This window comes from Podarcis erhardii (genome assembly GCF_964252035.2).
Source record: "Podarcis erhardii genome assembly, chromosome: 3".
Lineage (NCBI taxonomy): Eukaryota > Metazoa > Chordata > Lepidosauria > Squamata > Lacertidae > Podarcis > Podarcis erhardii.
Genome location: NC_138507.1, coordinates 46,031,940 through 46,057,006, shown reverse-complemented (window position 1 = coordinate 46,057,006; position 25,067 = coordinate 46,031,940). Strand labels below are relative to the sequence as shown.

General features: G+C 41.3%; 1 long non-coding RNA gene across 1 annotated transcript in view; it reads left to right on the top strand.

Moving 5' to 3' along the window:
- Nucleotides 1–25,067, top strand: part of LOC309339437 — a 657,715-nt gene that overhangs the window by 208,790 nt on the left and 423,858 nt on the right. The window lies entirely within an intron of this gene.

The window sequence follows — 25,067 nt, the reverse complement described above, 5'->3', positions numbered from 1 at the left end:
AATGAAGAAATAATTTGGGACCCTTTAAAAACTGAAGGATGAGCTTTTTTTCAAAACTGCAGAAGCATACTTTAGACAAATCGGATAACAAATGACAAAACTTTTAGTTTTCTTTCAACTGCCTATGCCCATACCACCCTGAACACACCTGACCTTGTCTGATCCTGGAAGCTAAGCAGGGACAGGCCTGCTTAGAACTTTTTTTCACAACTAAGGCCTTATGGGTTGTATCCAGCATTGCTCAAGTAGACTTATGCTTGTGCAATGGAACTGTTCCTTCTTCCCCTCCCCCTTCATACCCAAAGACCAACTCTGAAGCATATTTGCAGGGTGCAATGGAGGGGAGAAGAGGAAATTGCATACTTGTCAACTATCCCACTTTGAGGTGGGACATCCCAGAATTGGAGAAGCCACCCTGGCCTCTGATTGGATTCAAGAATGTCCCATTCTGGTTTTTACAGGGTATTTGAAGCAACTGATGGTTGCTGCTTTGTGTATGGCTGAGGGAAGGGCATTCCACTCTCCAGGAGTAATAGTGGAAAAGGCCCATTTTCAATTCACCACCTTATAGTATTCTGTAGGGTGCAGTTCCAGGAATCAAATTTCCCCAGATGATCTAAGTGATCATAGGGATCTGTGCAGGGGGGAGAAAGTCTTCTAGGTAGCTTAAATAAAACAATAAATTTTCTGTCACATGCTACACAGAGTAGCATCTAACTCTACTCAGGTGTAAACCCAATAGTATGACAGAAATATTAGTCCGGAGGCTAGTCTGGATATTTGTTGAGATGCTGGCCATGTAAGAAATATTTCATGAGGAGCCAAAGCCGCTACCAAGGTCCCAGCTGGGTGTCACAGTTGTGGCTGAAGGAACTGGGAAGCTGAAAAGTGAACAGTGATGAGCTTGCTTTATACCATAGACTGTGTGCATAAATGTTTGCAAGACTGGGCCCTGTAGCCGCAACTCCCTACCCCCACACTGGGAAAGCAAATGGCATGCTTTTAAAGTCATTCTGAAGGGCTTTTAAGCTAAAAGGGTAATACTTATGGCACAAGCCTGAGGGAGAAGTCACAACATGTAAGCCTTTATTTACTTAGGCATCTCTCCCGCCCCACCAGGCACTAACAATCTCTTGGCATATGGCCAGTTTTGTGTTTAGAAGCAGAGAATGGTATTGCATAAGGTAAATCAGCTCCGAAAAGTCCTCTACAAATCTGCTCCTTTGTATAAATTGTTATAACCATATTCACTGGAACAAAACATAGCTGCAGAAGCCTTGTAAATAAGCCGCCAAAGTTACAAGGACATACCTTTTAGCATGCACAAATTGCAAGTTTCTCCTTTGATGAATACCCCAGTTTGGGTAATTTTACAGATGGCTTATTTACTTTTTGGCTGGTTAGTGTTGGACTATATATAAAACAAAAAGGACGGACCTATGACACCCTCGATTTTGAAAACTAAAGAGGCATGGCATACATTGTCTTGTGAGCTACAATCTTGTGATCCCTGTGCACACAACTAAATTAACTAACTCTACAGGGTATCCCAGAATTAAGATAGAGAAACAACTTTTTTGTGGAAAAAATGGGTTGATTGTGGCATGCATATCTATATATCTGTATCTATATCTATCTATATGAAAAGCTGATAGGTTCGGGTGGGGAATTTTTATCATTTCCTCTTTATCCAGTTTAAATATCAGTTACCAGGAAGTGCTGCATGGCAATATCTTCAAGTACAACATTTGCCCGTGTCTATTTAGGGACCATATGCTTTGACTACTCCAGTATCTCCTAAACTGGGAGAGAGGCAAATTGACAAAAACATCTCTCTCCCTGTTCCATGTGCAGAAGTATCTGCAGGATCAAATAACTTCCATCAAGAAAGGGGGACCCACTATACAGAGCCCAATGTTCAGTTCACAGAGTTATGGCTCCCTCAGTTTTTCTATGGCTTTTCCTTTGCACATTGATAAAGCAGTGCAAAACAGGACTTGTTTCACACTTGGAATGAAGGCATGGCATTGTGGACTGAGATACAGTCACAACTTTATTATTTCCCAGCCTAGGGACATAGAAATCTACTTTTTACCAAGTCAGACTATTTCCCACTGTTTGGTAAACAGTTTAGGAATTATATAAAAGATCAGAACATGGTTATCCTCGCATAATCTATAATATCAAAGCCATGTGCACCAAAAAACATAACTGCCTTGGTTTGTTCCATGGTCATTCTCTGAGTAGAGTTGCTTGTGTGTTTTGTCCTAGCTTTTTCAGTTTCTATTTAGATGAACAGGAAAATTCACTGCAGTAATTTAACATTTTTATTCCAAATGCAACTTTCAGGATGATAATCAATCATCTTTGGAGGTTGTAGGCCTCTGGTATTTAACCATGTATTCACGGGCGTGTTGCGATTGGGTTGTAATATTGACATCACTGAGCAGGATGGGATTCCAATAATTGCTGGAGTATTAGATGGTACTCTAACAAAATAATAAATAATCCTTTCCCAAATTACTTGTATACTGTGCAAGCATTGAAGGCGCGTCTTGTATTGTTACAAATCAAACATGATTTTGTGTTTCCTGGCAGATACTAACGCACACTAAATCAATTTAATTACTTTTCTTAAGATCAGCCACGCTGCCAGCTGAACAATACCTTCAAAGCATATAAAAACAATTTTTTCTTTTTTTATGCCTTCACCAGCAGTTCAGCATTATGATTAACAGTATGCATTGGGCCACACCCTTCACTATGTTATATTTGTGTCATTTTTATCTCACCTTTTCTCTGTGGAACTCACAGCTGTATCTATGACGTTCCCAGGCAGACTCTCATTCAGGTCCTGAACAAACAGAGACTTGCTTACTTTTTGAAACATGGCTTTGTCATGTGCCTTCGAACTATTTCCAATGAAAACCAGTTTTTAAATTTGATTTTGCCTTAGAAAACCTAAAGTGGACTGCTGCTGGCATTCATGTGGTAGTTTTTTTTCTGCTGAAAGTTGCATTTTGAGACCTGAACTGCCTACCCTATCCACTAATTTCTATGTTGTTTTTCTTAAAAACTTGTTCCCTTCAGATTTTCAGGCTCTTGTAGTGTCTGTTGGTGCCCATTGGGACTGGTAGGGCAGAAAGCAGGGAGCTCAACAGTAGGTGGCGCCAAAGCCAATGACAGGCAGAGCCAGCTAATGCTAGTTTGGCCTGCACCCTCTTTTCTGCTGGGTTCTACAAAGGCAGCACTCAGACTAAGGAGCTGACAGCCAAGGTCGTTGCTGCTGCCACCCGCTGGACTGGATTTAAGTAAGAAGGCAGAGAGGTGGGGGTTCGTTAGGAGTTACTGAAGTTGGTGGGACGGTGCCCCATTTTCCTGAATGGACCAGCCACTGCTGGTGGTTCCCTCCTGCTAAGGATATTTGCTTCTATTCTGCACTCTTTCCCACTTGCAAAGGTTGCATTGCAGAGAAGAAGGGCATGTTACAAGTAACATGCCAGAATATGGGCTGGACAAGAAGAAAACCAGTATTTGTCTGGGAACATACATACCTGAGTTTGGGTGTTTCTCTGTATGTCACAGCAGAATTCTATTAGTGGTCACTATTATCAAAAGATGAAACCTATTTAAATATGGGTTTCAAATTGCAGGTGCCACAAAGGGAATAGAGAAGGTACCCGTTTGCCATCTTAGGGGCCTGACTGTGACATTGTGCAGAATGGTTTTCCTGATGGGATGGTAACTGCAAGCCACCCTCTCCTGCATAATAAACTGTTCATGTAATGAGGAATACCCTTTGTTCAGATACCCAGCAAAATCCTTACTGTTTTACAATAAATACAAAGGCTCAGTACTGTATCGTCTTAGTTACAGAACATTAATAAAGCTGTGAGAGTCCAGGACTATGAAACTTCTTGATATATAATGCCATCAAGCTTGAACAAGGGAAATGCCTTGAAGGAACACTATACAGCAGCACCACTGTCTACCATTGATTTTGTCAGCTATGTTTACTTCAAAAGGGTGCCAGATTTCTATACAATAACCCATTGCCACATAAGACAGGGCTCTCTGTTCAGCAAGCAGTCACAGCTTTTCACCAAGAATTTTAAATACCTGACATTCTGAAGTGAAACAAGAAAATAACTTTGTGTGGCCTTGCAGTACAGGCGACTTCATTTTAGACGCAATTGATATGAGCAGGAAAGTGACCTGAAAACGTCATAAAGATGTCACTGAAATGCTGCTAAAAGGGCAGGGTGAGGGCAGGGCAGAATGGGGTATTTGCAGGCTTTTTCGATGGGTTTCCAATTTCACACTATTTCACACAATGACCCAGAACCCAACCCCTGCAGATATGGGGAGTTGCCTCTATTTGGCAAATGGCATTTGAGAAATATCAAATGAAACTTTTATGCTGAAGCGTATTAATTTTATAACAATGCCTATATACCAGCTTGAGAGTCCTATGGACTGCAAGAAGATCAGCCCTGAGTGCTCACTGGAAGGACAGATCCTGAAGCTGAGGCTCCAATACTTTGGCCAACTCATGAGAAGAGAAGACTCCCTGGAAAAGACCCTGATGCTGGGAAAGATGGAGGGCACAAGGAGACGGGGACGACAGAGGACGAGATGGTTGGACAGTGTTCTCGAAGCTACAAACATGAGCCTGACCAAACTGCGGGAGGCAGTGGAAGGCAGGAGTGCCTGGCGTGCTCTGGTCCATTGGGTCATGAAGAGTCGGACACGACTAAATGACTAAACAGCAACAATATACCAGCTACTCTTTGTTCTGTGTGTCATGAAGTACAGCTCTTCATCTGGACATTAGAGTAACTGTACAAACCATGGATACTTATGCCCCAGCTTAATATACACATAGTAAAGCCTGGAACAGGCTTAAACTCATTGACATTGTTGGCATACTATAGATAACAACCTATGCATTACGTTTACCTGCATGAATGACAACATGATGAGACAGCTGCCCTTCATTCACACTTCTTGTGAACTAGTTAGGTATTTTCAGTACTTGGGAAATTCAGTTCATTCAAGTTCATCCAAATGATTTGGAGGGCGGGGGAAGAATCGGCATTCAGAATATTACAAGCTGCTAAGCTGAAGTATAAGATATACTTAAGAAGACTAAAAAAAATCAACAACACACAGTCAGGGGAATGTGAACTGTTTAATGTATTTCCCCCCAAAACAACATGTTTATAACCTGTGCTCTACCTCCAGGTTCCAGGATGGGCTGCAGCAATTTAAAATTCAATATCCAAAACATTTGAAACAAATTATAGCCACAAAAATTACGTGTGTCCTGAAAACATATCTCAGGTGTCAAAGGTCAGGGTAAAGAGGGGCATCTTCATCTTTAAGCTTAAAGGCCCAAAGAGTCTAAAGAGATTTTTAAAAAATAAAAAAACTTGCAAGAGAATGAACTTGCAAATGAATTGGGAATCATTCAGAGTTCTATCCCAAAATGAACTTAATTCATATTCAATTCACCTGGTAATTATAGGAACTATAATTGGAACCCCTAGTTTGGGGGTTGAAAGGGAGCAGACGACTTATTCCAAAATAAGTCTGAGGGCAGCTGTGAACTACCACTACCATCTCTGTTGGAGAGCCAGCCCAGGGTGCTCTCGCTTCTTGCTTCAGGGGCCAGTAGAACCCACCCATCCAGGAATGGTGTGGACTGGTGGGGGCAACTCCATCAGCCCCACGGAGCTGATTCAGCTCACTCTGCAGACCTTTCCTCCCTCTGCCCCGTAGCAGCTGCACCATCAAGGCAGATGAAGATGTACGTCAACACACTTGCCCAGGTTGGAGGGGAGGGGTGTGGTGAGGCCACTTCCGTCACTACCACTGAGCATGCTCAGAATGCTCCCCTGTCTGTAGACTCACCCTCCCTCTCTCAGTCTAGCAGCTGTACCATTAAGGCAGCAGCCAAGGAAGCAGGATGTGCAGTGCAGTGCAGTGCAGTGCAGTGCAGTGCAGTGCAGTGGAGAAGGGTAATTTTGCAATCTTGCCTAACCTGCCACCCAGGGCATGTGCCCATCTCCCAATCCTGGGCCTGATTTTGGTTTAGAACATCCAAACCAAGGAGACATGGCTGAAGTGATTTTTGTTTTGTTTTATTTTTTTGGTCCCCGGTAGTCTGAATGGGCATTTTGCATTGAAATTGCAGGTAAAGTCGAACTGCTATTAATCACCCACTGCTGTCAGCCAAGATGATTAGCACTTTTGATCTCTATTGCTTTCCTGAGTGCAATTACCACCTAATTACCTCTCTGTCACTTAATCAAGGGCACTTTTTCTTAAAAAAAATTTTTTTTATAAAGCTGATTGTGCTGAAAGTTGGCTTTTTCTATAAACTCAGGAACAATATAAGGCATGGCTTGTATTAACACACAGAGAAAGATGTATACAGATACAGAGTTTCCAAATTTTAGAATGTTTGCAAAAATAAAATTGTAGTAAATGGAATGTTATTAAGAGCAGATCGTGCTTCTCAGTGTGGCCACAGGAGATACAGGAAAAAATGCATTATATTGTCTCCTTTACACTTTTTTAATCTACTTTTGCAACACTAATAGAACACTCCACACCTCGCTGCCTTAATAGGCCAAGAAACATGGCTACAGGAATCATATATTATACACAGAGATTTTATAGTAAACGGTAATCCATCGAAAAAAATTGCCTTTAGCTAAAGTTATTTCTGTGTTTTGTGGTTTAGGAATTAGCTTTTGATCTTCTTGTTTCACCTCATCTCTTTATCCAGGCTGCTTCAGTAGGAAAAGTGTGGGAGTTTTTTATTTTTAGCATCTTCCTTTTAAGAGAGGGGGAGAAGTGAAGAGGGCTGATTCATTCCTTTTATATTCTAGCATTTTAACAGTCATACATGCTAAAAATGGAGCAGCAGACACTTTTCTCATGTTTATTTATTTACACGTGCTTGTAGCCCATCCTTTAACAAATGGTCTCAGAGTGGTTTCCATACATATTGCAGCTAGGAAGAAGACGCACCATCATTAAAACTGTTAACACTAAAACTGCAGAACCAGCGAAGACCCAAAATTAACATAGCAGCAGTAGAGAAAGTAAGGTTGTTCAAGGAAGACCCAATGCTCCTCAAATGGGTCCTGCTCCTCCCCCCACCCCAAAAAGAACAGTCAAGCTCTTAGGGAAAGTGTTCATGTTTGCATATCAGGGTGCTTCCGGAGGGAATGCTCCTAGAGCTTCTAATTACTTCTTTTGCCCTGTAAGCTACAATGCAATTTCAATTGATCATCCATACTTCATGGGGTCTAGTGCCTTTTTAGGTGTGCGCATCTCACTGTGTTCTCACCACACAGCATGTTAACAGCATTGTTCCCTTTCGTTCCCTGTCCCCTCATGATCATCACTGACCCCTTCTCCAGACATTTTGGAGGGGCTGCTTCTCAGGCATTTTAGCACTGTGTGCAAGTGAGGGTTAATAATAATAATAATAATAATAATAATAATAATAATAATATAATTATTATTTATACCCCTCCCATCTGGCTGGGTTTCCCCAGCCACCCAACAGAATATATAAAAAAGTGACAAGACATCAAATATTAAAAACTTTCCTAAAGAGGGCTGCCTTCAGATGTCTTCTAAAAGTCAGATAGTTGTTTGTTTCCTTGACATCTGATGGGAGGGCATCCACAGGGTGGGCACCACTCTGCCTGTTTCCCTGTAACCTCACTTCTTGCAGTGAGGGAACCACCAGAAGGCCCTTGGAGCTGGACCTCAGTGTCTGGGCTGAATGATGGGGTGGAGCTGCTCCTTCAGGTATACAGGGCCGAGGCTGTTTAGGGCTTTAAAGGTCAGCATCAACACTTTGAGTTGTGCTTGGAAACTTATTGGGAGCCAATAAGATCTTTCAAGGCTGGTGATCTATGACTTGAATTGGTGTGTAGGTGTCTGTGGAGATATACCTTTTGCAACCTATGACTTTGGTACCTGTGACACCTTCTCCCCAGACAATATGTTTAAGTTTGAACTCAGAGGGATAGACCTACAGGCACCAATGTAGCTCCTCAGAAGTGGGTTGTTGAAATTCCAGTGTGTCTTCTGCATGCAACAATCAATGGAAACAGGGATGGTTTATATCATTTGGACTGCTGAGAACAAAATGGCGAGGTTGCGCTCAGCTGAGCAAAGGGTAGAGATATGGCAATGACCTATACATCACCACACTTGTAGCTAACCGCCTACCCAAAGTCATTCCATTAATGAGTTTCCCCACCAGTGGGGACCTCAGATGTATAATGGGCTATTTTTACTTAATGGATTTTCTGTGACAAGATGAAAGCCAGATTAAAAAAAAAGAAATAGGGGCTAGCATTGATGATGACAACATCTTGTAGAAGGTGCAAAAAACTTAAATGCATGAGCATCACTGATTACACAATAAACCTTTATCAGGAAGCACCAATGTCTTTGTAAGGACAGTGCATTTGCATGGATGGTAATGCTGCTGTTTTCAGTGGGAGCGACCCTAACAATACATGCAATCATTTAGAAACACCAACAAAGGCATGGTTGGCTCCCCTAATTAAAGAGCTAATTGAAGTGTGGGGTTAATTTCAGGATGCAATTAGCTGGACAAGGACTAGCGCTGAAGCAGCTTTAGATTAAAGGAAAGGAAACAAAATAGCTCTGTAATGGGCAAGCAACAGAGAAGGAAGGGACATTCCCAATGCATCATCCACATTCCCCAGGGACAACTCCTCCCATTGTGCCCCATTTCCATATCCACACCTGCAAACAGTGTGTGCTGCTGCCCCACTCCTTGGCTCCTTAATGGAGTTTCTGCAAATAACAAAATTATGGATGGAGTGATGGCAAATTATGGGAGGGTGGCCATTGGTTGTGATATCATGTGGTCACTGTAAAATTTTGTAGTGGAGTCATGGCAACTGTACATTAAAAGTCTTGTCTAGAAGTACCTTCAGTCTGTCTAATGTTGAAGGGCCAGTGCAAACACTGGTAACTTTAGTGCCTGGTGATTTCCCCTTACATGCTGCACTGAGCAGAAAAGGACAAGGAGCACAAATCCTGATCAGTGGATTGTGCTCCAAGGTGCACACTTACTGGAGGCAGCACAACTACTGACAAGCTTTCTACATAATAAAGAGTGAATATAGAAAAACAAGAGGCCTGGAGGGATTTGTACCTAATTTCATTTGATGCCATTGCATAAAACTGGAAAATTTCCCTTGAGACATCTATTAGTGCAATTTCCAGATAGCAAATTGAGAACATATTGCTTGTATGGTATACCTACCAGAGAGCATATTTCTCTAGAGGAAAATATTAAAGGTCCAAAGTCCACTGTGGGCTGCCACCTACAGGGTATTCTAAATGCTACTGCTTGTTATGGGCTATTCTTCAAATTAATGGCCATTAAAAGGAATCCTCTAGGAATAGACTAGAAAATAAGCTGTCTGGCACATAGGGTTATTTCTCTCTCTCTCTCTCTCTCTCTCTCTCATATGTTTGTGTGTGTAGTGCTTTATTTTATTAAAAAATGAGATGCTGGTACTTACCGTATATTTAGAAAAAAATGTTGTGGGTGCAAGCACAAAATGGTGCTTGTACATTGTACTAGTGAGTAGAATCACAAAAAGCAAACATACTGATAGATAGCTATAGAAAGCTGATAGACAGACAGACAGACAGATAGATAGATAGGGCCATCAATGGATACCAGCCATGATGACTATTGCTCACCCTCCACGATTGGAGGCAATAATGTTTCTGAATAGTAGTTGCCAGAAATCACAGAAAGCAGGGGAGAGTGATCTTGTGCTTGGGTGCCACTTGAGGGTTTCTTACAGGCATCTGGTTGGTCACTGTGAGAACAGGTGCTGGAGGAGATGGGCCATTGGCCTGATCCAGAAGGCACTTATGTTCTTAAAAGAAAATGGCAGAAAACAAAATTACAGGGTACAAGTTACAGTGATCTAAATAAACTGTCCCTCCAATGCGGGGATACCTCATGTTGCATAATCAGATTTGCTTCGCTTCCTGCAACAACCCAGTCTTCCCAATAAGCTCTAAAGAAACTCTAAATCCTTGAAAGCAGATTGTTTGGGGGTGAAAACATCTGCAGTAGGGACGCAAGAAAATGAAAAACCCCTTGTGTGAGTAGCAATCACCCATAAACCGACAGAACTGAGAAAGGTGATGGACATGTGTCATCTCTGCTTCCAGCCCACTAATGCATATTACATTCTTCTTAATAACGAACCATTAATATCCTATCCTGCAAGATGTTACTTCTGACGGAAACCCACCTGAAGGCAACGCAATCACAGAATGAAACTGTACAATGGAGCATTATACTTAAACGAATGTAGAACAGTGTCATTTGCAATAGAATCACTTTGTGGTTTTGCGTTCCCTGTAGTAATTTGTGCTGACAGAGTAACATGACTCTGAGGCCCAGGGCAAGGTTTTCTGCAGGACTCCTTAGAGCATTCTGCTTTTATATATTTGAAATGTACACAGGTCTGACATAGCTGCCCTCTGCATTTCTCCTAGTAAAGAGCAAGCCAAGGCTTCTGAGCAGTGTTTAATATAGAGCTGCTCTGTTGCTGTGCTATATTTAGAGCCAAGATTCATTGGAAATCAGTACCAGAGACAGCAACCCTGGAACTCCAGACACCTTAAAGACCCATTGGAAAAAGCCTCTGGCTCAGAGCAAAGGCAAAGAGAGCACAGACAGTCCCCAAAGCCTTGTATAACTGCAAGAATTACCTGTAACAAACAAGATCTCATAGTGTGTATGTGTGTGCATAAAGGAAAAGGGGGGTGGCATTACACTCTTATTTAATTTCTGAAGTCCCTAACCAGCCAAAGCTTTTACAAGGACAGAGAAAAACGTAAAAGTGCTTACAATAAATGGATATTACTAAATGTAGTTATAAATATCCATTCTTGAGCTGAATTGAATGCTCTAAGTGGTCTGTTTACACGAGAGCTTGCTGATTTCATTGGGTCACATCAGGAGATGATAGATAGATAGATGATGGGTAGATAGATAGATAGATAGATAGATAGATAGACAGACAGATGATAGTTAGAGTATATAGATATAGATACAGTATATAGATGTAGATACATACCTAATGGGATGAAGTGGGGTGGGAGGAAGAGTTATATTGATCATTTATAATATAGTTGAAACCCTATACAGACATCTTTGAAAATAAACCCTACTGCATTCAATGAAGTGTGGTTAAGATTAGAAGGGTGCAGCCTAAAACCAACACAGAGAGAAAAAAGTAGTAATGTAGTAGTAATGGGAGAAGAAACAACATATACCATCCATCAAACAAAAAAGTGAAAAGTTGTCCCGAGCCTTTTCATGAGACTTTCCACCTCTTGTTAGGATTGGATTTCCCCTGAAAGGTCTCATTTGGGGTGCCTATTGGAAACATGGTTTTAAAAACTGGGTTGTGACTCTATTATGTGATCACCTCATTGCCGCAAACTCTATGGAGGGGGTTTCAAGTCCCCTAGCCCTACATGGAACCTTATGTTTGTTTTGGGGTATCATGTATACAACTTATGTTTTTGACTATTTCAGTATCCCCGACCTGTAGGAAGAGGTTTTGACTTCCTCCAACCTACAGTGTGAGAGATGCAAAAGTTTCTTGTGAAATGTGAGTCAGCTCCTTCACCCCTGATGCCAATGGATATGTTTTGAGGCCTTCGTGTGCCTCTGGTCCTTCTGAAGCCTTTGCAGTTTCTGCTGATATAAGCTAATGTTATAAGCTAAGTTCCCCAATATGTGTAGCTATTATCCTGACTCCTGTCCCTGTCCCACCAAAGCACAGCTAAAATGCAAGCTCTGACTTGCAGCTATTCAAAGTCTAGAGTTTCAAAATGCAATTGCATCCTGGAAATTGCATGTGAGCAATTGCCAAATGTATAGGAAACATTTGCACCTTTGCAAGGAACACAGGTCTATCCCTCTGCTGAGATGTATACATCTCTGTTTTGACCTCCTCACAGAGAAGAAACACTAGTTGTATACTTTGTGCAACAACTGAACCCCTTTCTCTCTCATCTGCTCTCTGCTGAACAGCTGGTGGTTTGAAGGAGACCCAGAGGGCTGGTGAAATTCATATTTGGACCACATCTACCCTGCAGGTCTGAAATTTCCCATCTATACTGTATAATATTGCAACCTAAACAGATTTTCAGTTGTACAGTGGTACTTCTGGTTACGAACTTAATTCGTTCCGGAGGCCCGTTCTTAACCTGAAACCATTCTTAACCTGAGGTACCACTTTAGCTAATGGGGCCTCGTGCTGCTGTTGCACTGCCACCATGCATTTTCTGTTCTCATGCTGTTCTTAACCCAAGGTACTACTTCCGGGTTAGCGGAGTCTGTAACCTGAAGTTTTTGTAACCTGAGGTACCACTGTATATAGAAAGCCGCTGCAAAAAAAGAAGTAAATTACACATGCCCTTTGACTTGCTCACATCACAAAGTTCACACCACAAATTACTATGAAATTAATCATGGTCAGTATTGCAATGATGGAGATCATATATGAACTTGAACTATTTTCCAGAAGTCCAATAAAGAGCCCAATTGGGATTTTAAAGTTTTGAGGTCTAAGCACTGAGCATTTTAGACCTCTGCCTCAGCTGTCATATATCACAGCAATATGTCATCTTCAGGTAGAACAAGGGCAACATATTTTTTATAACTGCCTGTCTTGATTTTGCTCAGCTACTGCTTTTGAAATGGCCTTTATAATGCAGGCTGCAGTAAATGTCATTCTCAATTTGGTTTTTCTTGACCAGAGCTGATCATGCTGAATTTCTATATATGGATTTCAGTGTTACCACCTGCCTACCAATTGGGCTGAATGACTTCTCACTGCTTGCTTGCCTTTCATACTTTGCTGCCTCATTGAAAGTCCTTGAGAGTACTATCTTTGTGGAACATGGAAATCATACCACACTTAGCAACCCACTTTTCAAACCTCTCTCTCTCTTATGCCACATCCCATATAAATCTTCATATCCCATCCCATAAGGGTTAATGAACTATGCCTCACATCCTTAGTTCCATAGACAAATATGGTCACTCATACCTGTAAATTGCACTTCAACATATAGGCTTTGGTTATGTATTTGTGTCTATCTATCTATCAAGACAGGAATGACGAAAACCCCTCAGAGATATTCAGGCCCAGGTGGGAAATGCAGAATTATACGATGGGAACAATGATTGTTGCCAGCAGGCCTAACATCTGTGATCTGTCATGCTGCAATAAAGAAAACATGAACAACAGATGCTGTATGCATGCAACATGAGCAAGACTATTATAAGATGTCATATTGCAGTATACCCAAAGTATACTGTTGCCCAGGGGCTTTTATCTTTTCAGGATACATTGCCAAGACTGCTGGGAATGTGGAAAGAGCTGATACAAATTTGAGTTGTAGAGTGGATTGCTTTTAGGTTGTCTCTGATGAGTAAGTAGACAATAAGTAAATATATTGCTGAAAAGATTGGGGGGGAATGGGGGAGGGGAAACTTTACATTGTCATCCAGTTTATTCATATGCCATTTCCCCAAATTATGGTCTCATTCCCTATAAACATTTAGCGAAAGATCTCTCCTGTAGTTCACTAATAGAGTAAATGCTTTACATTCATAATGTTCCATTCTCAGCTGCTCCTGTTCCAAGGTAATTTGGATGCAAAAGACTTTTCACTGAGGTCTTGGAGAGTGCTGCCCATCAGAGTACATAGTAGTGGCAATAGATGTATCCTTTGTCTAATTCCGTATAAGGCAGCGTCATACGTTCACATGCAGGGGCAGCCCAATACATTTCAGTAGACGCAGCAGCATGTACTGTACAGTGGTACCTCGGGTTACAAACACTTTGGCTTACAGACTCCACTAACCTGGAAGTAGTACCTCGGGTTAAGAACTTTACCTCAGGATGAGAACAGAAATCGCGCGGCGGTGGCACAGTGGCAGCAGGAGGCCCCATTAGCTAAAGTGGTACCTCAGGTTAAGAATGGTTTCAGGTTAAAATCGGACCTCTGGAACCAATTAAGTATGTAACCAGAGGTACCACTGTACATTCATTTGCACAAAGGGCCCTGCTCTTCCACTGAAGTGAGTGAGACAGCTGTGAAAACAGGAACTCCTTGAGTACTTGGGAGTAGTAGCGCTCTAGGCCAAGACATAGGAGGGAAAAGATCCTGTTTTCTTCCAGAAGCTTTTTGTCTGAGGTCCCATGAATTACATGTATCACCTGTGTGCCTGCTATTGTGCTCTGTTGGGGCATGGTGCCCATAGGGAAAGTGATAATGAATACCAGGAGAACATCAGGCCGTGGGCCTCTTCCAGTAGGCCCCGATAGCTGAATTGACAGAAATGTTGCCTCAGCAAAGGCTTAGAGACATCAGAAGCTCCATTCATAGAAGCTGCTTACCACATCTGAAAGATTTGTAGCCTTTTCTGCAGGTGTTTGTTCCTGTGTGGCATGGAGCTAGGCTGCAGGGGAACATGTGCAAAGGGGGGCAACCAAGATGATCAAGGGTCTGGAAAACAAGCTTTATGAGGAACAGTTGAGGGAGTTAGGTATGTTTAGCCTGGTTAAGAGGAGACTGAGAGGAGAAAGGATCACTGTCTTACAATATCTAAAGTGTATGTTCACTAACACAATGGGCTATGTAAAGGTCAAGAGCACCATAACTAGCATGTTTTTCATTTCAAAGGGGAGAAAAGATGTTATTGATACAGTGAACAAGGGGATATACTAAAAGGTTCATTTTCATGCCACATAGGTATTGCTGAAATATGGACTACAGATGCAGCATGTTTGTAAACCTCTCTTGATTTTTCAAGTGCTTTCTTCCTGTCCTTGAAACCTTTTAAAATAAGGATATCTTGTTTTGACATACAGGTATTTTTTAAGAAATCCTGGGAAGAATAGCAGAAAGCTACATCAGCTGATGGAGAATACTCTGTCCACTCACATTTCTGGAACCATTTTAGTCGGAAATTATGCCTGAAATATACTCAAGAGTCAAGTGTGGATTTCATGCTCTTTATTCAGCTCATAGTAGCAATGAATGAATCTTTCCCCAAAACGTCTAACTATATATACATTATTTACACAATGGGCCCCGCGTGATTGGCTAATTCTGGGCTGCTCCTGTAGGCTAATCAGGTTGCAGATTCACCTCCTCCAGAAGCCTGATTTGCTGCTTCTGCAGGCCAATCAGGTTGCTGATTCACTTCATCCAAGAGCCTGATTGGCTGCTCCTGCAGGCCAATCAGGTTGCTGATTCATTTCCATCTGGAGCTGGATTGGGTGGCTCCTGTGGACCAATCAGACTGCCGCATTCTGGATCCTATTGATCCAGGATTCAGCTCAGTACATAACAAGGCCTCTCACTTTTTGAGGGGTATGAATGAGATTTAATCTGTCAAATTGTCTCTGCCTTCTAAAGAAATCCCCAGGAATGCCAGGCTCAAAAGCCTGACTTTGCATATAGCTACAATCCTCTTTTCACCTGTGCTCTGTCCCTGCATTCGGATTCTTTGGTAATGACAGTGAACTCTTGATCTTGGCTTTAATGCTGGATTAGGTATCTTTCTTTTGGATTCCACCTAAAAAACAAACATGTCCATACTATACGTTTAGGAAAGGGCAGAGAGAAAATACACCAGGTGTGTTAGTTAACTCCTTCTTGACTGTCCCTCCTTTTAAGTCTTGTTCATGATTTTCTTTCCTGCTTGGACAATCAAGGCAAATTTTTAACTGATTGCTGTATAAAGACTAACCAAGGAAATGGAAACATTGTGGAAAGCAATTGCCCCCCCCCCCCCGCCAGAGAAACCCTGCCCCTCTAATGGAATTCGCTCCCTAAAAGGCTTGCTATTCACACAATAGTCATCTAGGCACCAGCGAAGATCTTTTTGTTCTCCCAACCATTTTCACTCTGATGGGTACATCTATTTAGTGCTTTTATATCCTTGTACTGCTTTTGCTTGCTGGTTCTATGCTGGTTTGAAATAGTTTTCAGCTGCTTTGCTTGTGTTCTTTTTCACCGTTTTGATTTATTTATAATTGGTTTTTATTTTTTGAGTTGTAGTTTGGATTCCATTTGATATCTTAATGGGCTTCAAATTGCCAAGAGAATTCCATTACATGGGCAGTTTATACATACACACACTTACACACTGTGTGTGTATAAATACACACACAAACAAAAACACACACAATATGCTTCCTTAATTAATTATTCTGTTTCCTGAAAGTTTAGCCCACATGAAATTACTTTCATTGACTGCTATTATATTCTGTCTTTTATATTTTATGTTTTAAATAAATACAGCAAATATGACAAGCATTATAGGAATAGAAACTATTTCCCTAATTACTCTATTGGAAGATATTAAAACACTGGGGATATGACTCTGGGGAAGATTGCAAAGTTCTTAATGTATATTGTTTTACAGCTGAAAACTATCCTACCAATTTGGGCAAGACTTAGAAACTTATCAATCAGTAGACCAAAAACGTGTTCGGGTGTTTCCATGCACATGTCAATGGTTGAAGCAGGGATGGAGGTAGGATGGGCACACAAGCTGCACCCCCCCCATCCCTCGAAACATAATTTGCTCTTGATATTTTTGCATGATTAGTGATTTATTTAGTGCTTGAACATGCTTATTGAACCTCCTGAGGGTAAGGAGAGTATTGAAGGACCTTCCACTGAACGTTCTTAAAAACTTTCTTCAGATCTTTGTGCTAATCCTGCAAAGATCTTGGGAGCAGGCACTGCAACAGAGACTTTGGGGGCAGGTCTTGAGTGTGTACCCCTGCCCTCATTTAACCCTTCATGTGTTCAGGCAAACACCTGAGCATGGCTACAGTTAACACTTGAACCATGGTTAAACAGCCATTGTCACTTTGTCTACCTAACATAAATAGATACATGGACCAGCTGAACTCATTATTTGAGGAATAAACATCTTTTTGAAAGCCTTCACAAATGACAGAGTGCCAAGGTGAATGCAACTGTTGAATACAAAGCTGGAACTGACCTTTCCGTCTTGCTGTACGGTATGTTGTTGTTGTTGTTTAGTTGTTTAGTCGTGTCCGACCCTTCGTGATCCCATGGACCAGAGCTGTATGGTATAGATAACGCCTATTTTTAACACATTTAAGGCAGATTTCTATTGTGATGGTCATTTGATACCCAAATTTTATCTGATCTCACCCTGGTGAGATTTCCTTTAGCATCTATATTTCTCATGGCTTAAATTTACTGTATCCCCAAACAAGGACTTGCTCTGCTTAAGATCCTTTCCCAAACCTTTCTCTCTGGAAAAACATTAATAGGAAGTGTTATGATTTTCTTCAGTATGCCTTGAACACTCCCTGGGGAACAAGTGCCACTGAAAACTTGCCTGTGAATATATTTAAATTTGGGTGGAAGCATATGAATTTGAGATCCGCTTGCCTTGAAATAGACATGCCAAAGCCCCAAGGTTCCTTGTTAGCACAGTAGTTCTGTGACACATGTGTAGGAACGTAAGAAGTTGCCTTGCATCAAGCCATTTAGCCATTGAGCTCAGTATTGTTTACATTGACTGGCATGGGCTCTCCAAGATTTCAGACAGGTTCTCTTTAAGCTCTACCTGGGCACCTGAATGCAAAGCAGATGTTCCACTACTGAGCTACAGTCCTTCTGTGCTTTCACTACAAAGCAACATGCAACAGACCTTTCCTCTATCCCACCATTGAAGCTAACTGGGATTCCTGCTTGTGCAAGAGTTGCTTGTTCCCAGGAGACTGCATAGAACACTGAACATTGAAATCAGTAGGTCTTAAGTCCAAAACTAATGTTCAGTCTATATTGCCAAACGATGTTCTCAAGTGTCTTGCCAGATTTCAGGGAGCCTGAACGTCACAGAAATAAATTGAGCTCTATGACATTGTGAAGTCGCTCAGTTCTACATGTATTTCACAGAAGGCACCCTGCAAAAGCAAATGTAATCCTCTGAGACGAGAAAATTAGACAGCATGCTGCCAGATGTTCAGAAATGTAACATTAATCCTGATTCAGCAGCTTTCTCTTCAGTGCAACTGCTGACAGAATGATCAATAGAGAGGTGAAATTTGTGGTTGGTGGTAAAGTAATGAGTATTTTATGTTTTGAGCTACTGAGTGACCTTCAGAGATCAAGTTCAGGGCCAATGGAAAGCACAAGTATAATCGTCTAGGGTTTTACATGTGATTTGGACATGATGATTAGCAGGAAAATATTTTCAGCCTCCAGAGTCTGCAATTTCAGGCAATCATGGTTACTGCAGGCAGCAGTAACTGCTGTGTTCTGCCAATGTGTTTATTATTTAATAGCTATGTTTTAAGCAAAATCATATCCAATAAAGAAGGCAAATGCATTGCCCTCAGAAGCATCAGTTCGATAGGGTGGAATTTAACAAGCAAAATAAAACAGTTAACGCTTCCAAATCACCTTTCAAGATCTTTTCCATTGCTAGCCTTCCACACTGCCCTGTATGTACTCGCACACACATTCACGTTCATACACATATGGATATGAGTCTGTGAGGCTGATGATCTGGAAGTTGGAACTAGTACCAAATATGGTGGCCAGGGTGTTTAAGGGAGTAGTGAGCCAGTTCTCAGACAGCTGCCTTAGTTTCCAGTTAACTTCTAGGCCCATTTCAAAGTACCTGTGTTAATATTTAAAGCCATGAATAGTCTGGGGCTCAAATAGCTGAGAAAACCTACCTGTTCAACAGAAGCAGCTCTGTATTAAATGAAGCATATAGCGTGGAAAAAATCTTTTTACTGGTGAAATTAACAGAAGCTAAGACTTCGACACTGTTAGCCACATAATTACCAGGCATTTGCATAGCTGAAATTTCAGCTCCATGGAATTAAAAAGTATCAGTTCATTCCTGGGCTATGACTCTGAACCATTTTTGACTTTTGATCCTGGTCTAATGAGTGCAAACCATTTTCTTTAAGAAGGGATGGCTACATTTCCCTTTTATGTGTGACAGCTTTTGCTTTACTTTGATTCCTTCTTGGTATAGTTGATTTCCTTTCCTTCAGCTGCATTTTATGATTTCTGTTTCAGCAGAACTGAAAGCCTTAGAAGGACAGAAAACCCCTTAACATTCCCAGTGCAGAAGACAGCAGTGCAGGTAGAAAGCTCACAATATAGTTCTGAGATCTAAAAGTGCATTGATTATGCAAATTAGGCATTCACAATCAGAAAGCAGTAGAACTTTGGAATGAGGAAAGGGGAGGAATATGCTATGCGTGGGTTACTACACAACTTGCTTGCAGTTGATTGGGTCATCCAATTCAGTATCATAGAAGTAAATGATACTTTTAAAAATAAATGAAAGGATAATGTAGTTCACAACATTTTTTTGGATGTATCTCCATGCTAAATTACAAAACAACCCCCCCCCCCAAATAACCTAAAGTAATGTATTCATTCTGTGGTTCTGCTACAGTTGCTTGGGTAATATTATTTCTTCTTTATTGTACAACTTACATTTATTTTATTAGAGTCATTTCCAGGAACGTTTCTGATGATTCTGTAACAGTCATTTTCAAATTGTTTTCTGGAAAACGAATGAGTTTCTTGGATTCTTGTCTGAGGGTGTTCAGTGAGGAAATCATTAAAAATGGTAGATAGGGTTCTCTGAAAGACAGTTTGTCTTCACAGATCATCAGAGACTTTGTCTAAGTGTGTGTGTGTGTGTGTGTGTGTGATATGAAAGAATCAATTCTATCACCAAACAGAAATAATATTAACCTGTTGATCTACTGAACCAACCTATACACATGTAGTTCTGACACTGGTTCACAACCCAGATGAGACTTCCAGGTTGGCTGCCTGTGAAAATCTGTAATATGCATAAAAGTCACTTACCTAAGAATAGGCCCCATGGAATTCAATTTGCTGCTGAACAGACATACTTAGGATTGTCCTTTCACGCAACATAAGAACATAAGAAAAGCCTACTGTATCAGGCCAGTGGCCCATCTAGAAAACCCTCAAGCAAGACCTAAGCACAAGAACACTCTCCCCTCCTGCAGTTTCTAGCAACTGCTATTCAGTTGACAAAGGTACAGCAATGGGTACACTGTCATTAACGCCAAGCTAAATAAGCACAGCATCTTAAACAGCATCTTAAAAAGCAGAGACATCACCTTGCCAACAAGGGTCCGTACAGTTAAAGCTATGGTTTTCCCAGTAGTGATGTATGGAAGTGAGAGCTGGACCATAAAGAAGGCTGATCGCCGAAGAATTGGTGCTTTTGAATTGTGGTGCTGGAGGAGACTCTTGAGAGTCCCATGGACTGCAAGAAGATCAAACGTATCCATTCTTAAGGAAATCAGCCCTGAGTGCTCACTGGAAGGACAGATCCTGAAGCTGAGGCTCCAATACTTTGGCCACCTCATGAGAAGAGAAGACTCACTGAAAAAGACCCTGATGTTGGGAAAGATTGAGGGCACAAGAAGGGGACGACAGAGGACGAGATGGTTGGACAGTGTTCTCGAAGATACCAGCATGGGTTTGACCAAACTGTGGGAGGCAGTGGAAGACAGGAGTGCCTGGTGTGCTCTGGTCCATGGGGTCACGAAGAGTCGGACACGACTAAACGACTAAACAATAACAAATAAGCACGGCTCTTTACATTACCTCCACAATTTTAAACAACTTGAAGATGCTTTCTGAAGGCCATTTGCTTATAGCCTTATTAATTACATTTCTATCCCAGCTTTTCCTCCATGAGTTGGCAGAACTAGATATCTGCTGACCACCCTGCACTTTCAGTTTAATGCCTGAAAGGGGCTTATGGGTTTTCCATTGTTATTTCTCTTAACTCTGAATAAAATACATGACTGCGAGACCAGGTCTTTCATTAATCCTAGCAGTTATCCAAACAGCTTAGGCATTTGCTTTTTGAAATGTCAGCAAAGCATAGAGATTCCTGTGCCTACAAGCCTGACCCAAGCTTCTAAATGTAAGGAAAATGACACTTTCCTTTCTTTGCTATAGCATTAGAATAAAATCTTCCATTCAGACTTTCCCAGCTGAGACCTATTAATACTCACAACAGGGCAACATTTTAATTTTCCTCTCTATTTCCCCTGGAGCAACCAGGTCCTGATTTGTTTGCTTGTTAATTTTATTTTCTGAATCATCTCACTGCTGTATGAGGAAGCCAGAGATTTGAGATGCCATGCTGTGTTTCCATAGCAATGGCTTGAGTCTCTCAGTATGGCTCTGAAGGCCATACCCTAGTCAGCCACGCACTGCACATTTCCATTTATATAAAAACAAAAAATGTATTTTCTGCATAGACAAGCGAGGGCGGAGCTCTCAAGGAGACCATGATGAACAATGGAAAGGGAGCTTCAGACATTTACTTCTGTCTCATTCTGTAAAGTAGCATTTGAACAGTAGATCCAAATTCAGTAGGACAGTAGATAATTTCATATCTGGGTACAGAGGGGTGGTTGTTTTAGCTCTTGCATGTATTACAGTACTGAATCAACTGTATATACGTACAACTATAACCATTTTTCTAACGACACTTAATTGGGATAGCGAATGCTCATACCACATCCATTTGGGTGTGCAGTTCCTCATCCAAGTAAAGATTTGTACATGGAAACCTGCTTTCACATTTAACTACTGTACCTCTCTATCTGGACTAGCGCTTATGAAGTCATTGTGGCTCTATTTTTATTAGGCTGAAGTAATGAAATTCAAATTTGAACTTGACACATTTATTGGACTTAAAAGTGCTGAAACTCTCATCAATATTTAAAGGTACGCTGTATGTCTTGATCAGTTTGTGGCTTCATAAGTCAAATTCAGTGTTCTGCCATGAAGGATTGAGTATGGCCACTGAAATAATGGGTTTAATATGCTCTCTGTTATTCACAAAATGAGGGTTTGATCCACCATGTTCCACATAACTGTAGCCTAGACTTGAAGTTATTGAAGCAACTAGAGTTGGCATTGGTTGCAGCTACAGAGGGTTGCAAAGTTCTCCTGAGCAAGGCTTTGAGTGGAACTTCTGGGGCTGGTTAAAGCAAAGTTCAGAAGCAAGGTGAGCTTTACAAGCCTATGTTCTCCTCCAACTTTGATTTTGATCTGAGCTGGAAAATTCCTAGCTCTTCCCCTCTCCACACTCCAGCTCTTGACTCCCATATCCTAGCATGGTATTATACATCATAACCTTGGAAAGAATCCAAAGGCAACAGAAGGAGAACCTGAGAAAGTTCACCCATCACTGGTTGTGTCAGTCCCATAGTTAGTCATTTTTGGAAAAATCATGTTCCATCCAAAACAAAGTGTTCTATATTGAGTTGAAATAGCCTAGGGTCATTTTTATTTGGCAAAGCATTTATTTTAAGCTATTTTTAAGAATCTTGTCCTACATTGCAAAAAAGGTTTCTCTTCAATCCCTGGCATCTCCAGCTGAAGGACTTCAGACAGTAGGTCTTGGAGAGTCCACAAAACTCAGAGTATCACTGCCAGTCAGAGTAGCCAGTACAGTGGTACCTTGGGTTAAGAACTTACGGTAATTTGTTCCAGAGGTCCGTTCTTAACCTGAGGTACCACTTTAGCTAATGGGGCCTCCTGCTGCCGCCGCGCCACCACTGCACAATTTCTGTTCTCATCCTGAAGCAAAGTTCTTAACCCGAGGTACTATTTCTGGGTTAGCGGACTCTGTAACCTGAAGCATCTGTAACCCGAGGTACACTCTACAGTGGTACCTCAGGTTAAGTACTTAATTCGTTCTGGAGGTCCGTTCTTAACCTGAAACTGTTCTTAACCTGAAGCACCACTTTAGCTAATGGGGCCTCCTGCTACCGCCGCACCGCCGGAGCACGATTTCTGTTCTCATCCTGAAGCAAATTTCTTAACCCGAGGTACTATTTCTGGGTTAGCGGACTCTGTAACCTGAAGTGTATGTAACCTGAGGTACCACTGTACTGATATGTGGACCAATTATCTTAATTTGCATAAGACAGTTCCATATTTTTCTGTGAAGCAGGCTCAGCTGAAATATAGTGATTGGCCCAATGTAATCTCCATAGAAGGGGGATGGCTTGAAACCCAGTATCTCCAGTCTCATCTAATTCTAACCAATACACATACCTGGTGCCTCTTGTTTATAGGACAGAAAATTCTTATTTTTTTTGCTTAAGAAGACCATTTAGTATTCATAAAAGGGAGGAGAGGAGCCACATTTAAAAACAAAACAAAACAAAAAAACCTGTTCAAATACCTCTAGCCCACATGCAGGTTCTTTTCTGTCACCCAATAGGTTTAAAACAGACATTGCCTAGTTGTGAAAAATACACTGGAATCAAAGGATGCAAAATACCTATTTTCAATGTCATTACATCTAAAAATTGCAGGCTATTCTATTCAGTATGCCAGAGCAGTTTCTTTCTGCTCTTACATTTTACAAACATTTTATCATTTAGTTTTTAAGATTTCAAGCTACAAAGTTTGTCCCTTGGGAAATTATTTTGCACAATAATAGCGCTACCTATCATGATGCCTTCTCTGACATTCAGCCAAGTTCTTCTTTTAATTTCACTTATTAGATTCACATATAATGCTATTTACTTTTGCTCAGTAACTCATTGCCATTTAATGTGCTCAGCTATGTGAAGACATGCATTCCTCCTTTATCAGCAGCAAACATAGCCTGCACATATTTAAACTCGTACTTTCTTCTTAACGCAAGTTTGACCATTTCTAGCTATTTTGTTGCTCAGTCTCGCCTCTCATTCCTCTGGTTTTTCACTAGTGAAATCAGCATCACACTTTCACTTTGAAATGTTCTCAGTTACACACATTGTCAAAAATTATGGCTAACTTTTCAGAGTTTAATTTTATGGTGTTTGTGTCTCTTCTTCCCCCACCACTGCCCCCCAATTGTCCTACCAAGCTTCCTGCATGCTCCCATCTCAGTGTCTTCCGAACAGCTTATATAAATAGTGGCAAAAACAGAAACGATAAAAAGGTTAAAGACCGACGCAAATTCTCATTGTCAAATGCTATTGAGATATACATCCGTAGGATGATTCATGGACTAGAATCTCTACAGAAGATAGGAAAAAGTCAAGTGGTTTGTAAGAACATTCACCATTTGACCAAGTGTCTAGCCCTGTAGAGCATGGGTGGGGAATCTATGGTCCTCCAGAGGTTCTTGGCCTCTCATTGTCTTTGACCATTAACCATGCTGACTGGAGCTGATGGGAAGCAACAGTATCTGGAGGACTAGGGTTTCTTCATCCTGGCTTAAACCTTGCAAAGGTATGGCATCTAACCCCTGTACCATGGAATATTCATGGAACATGTATGTTGTTTATTTTCATCCTCCACTATGGGGGCCATCAGTACCTCCTATCTTGGTTGTGGAAAGGTCTCAGTAGATATCTCATCAAACATCCACAATGCATGAGAGACTGTTTGCTCTTTCTGCTCAGTATGTGTTCTATATCAAACATGCCAACATTTACATGGATGCCAGGATTAGATCCCTTCCTTCCCTTTGGTTCTGATGGTGGAGAGGTACAAAGAGCTTCTCTCTGTGAGCAAGTGTGGCAGCGGTTGTTGGGAGGTGCCTTTCTTTCCATTGATGAGGGCACAGCCGCACCATTTCCATTAAAACACACACCCTCCTCTTTCTGCAATCCTAACATTTTACATTTCTACTTAATAGCACTAACATAGGTCTTCAAAACAAAAGTGTGGGAATGGAAGTTTCTTTGGATTCCATGATATGGTCTGCCGGTTGTCCTTACCATAATACGATACAAAGTACTGAACACTCTTCAGTGCTCGGAAGGGATGCCCAGTGGCAACTATGTCATAACACAGCACCGTCTCTCTATTCTCTCTATTATACTCTCTATTATCACCGTCTCTCTATTAAATTAGCAGTTTAGATG